This window comes from Amphimedon queenslandica, unplaced genomic scaffold (assembly GCF_000090795.2).
Source record: "Amphimedon queenslandica unplaced genomic scaffold, v1.1 AMPQUscaffold_13259, whole genome shotgun sequence".
Classification (NCBI taxonomy): domain Eukaryota; kingdom Metazoa; phylum Porifera; class Demospongiae; order Haplosclerida; family Niphatidae; genus Amphimedon; species Amphimedon queenslandica.
Genome location: NW_003546505.1, coordinates 110,143 through 110,773, shown reverse-complemented (window position 1 = coordinate 110,773; position 631 = coordinate 110,143).

The following is a 631-nucleotide window of genomic DNA, read 5'->3' as shown; positions in this document are numbered from 1 at the left end:
AACCCACACGGTGGCTGCAGCTGGATTTTGTCTTTCATTTTGTTTTCTGTCCTCGTTTCTTTTTGAAACTACCTTTGTGGTCCTTGACCCAAGCCCAGAGGAGTGATGTAAAAGGCAACTTCAGCACTTCTCTAGATTAAAAGATTATCCGGTGCATAAAAGAAGATGAAAGAAGAAAAAGTCTGAAGAATTTTGAAGAAATATGAATTTGGGCCTGTATTCCAGAAATGCTCTCACTACATTACAGTTCACTTTAAAGGTACCAGGAGAATCGCTCAGTGAAGGAGAGCTAATCTAAGCCAGTTATAAAGGCTGTACAACATAAAATAAAACAGTTATATGTGTTTGAAAATCATTAGATAAAGCATGCAGTGACAAAAGCTGTGTGTAACAGGAGAGGACACTATGTTACACTATAAAGGTAAGTTATACTGATAATATGTACACAAAACACATAATCATCTTTTGTATAAAATTAGATGCTGCTAACACATCAAGCAATACATCTGTATAACCGTAAAGGACACAATGCTACACTACTAAGGAGAATTATACTAATAATAAGTACACAAAACACATTACAATCTTTGGTATACAATTAGATACTTGTAACACATGAAGTATTACATCT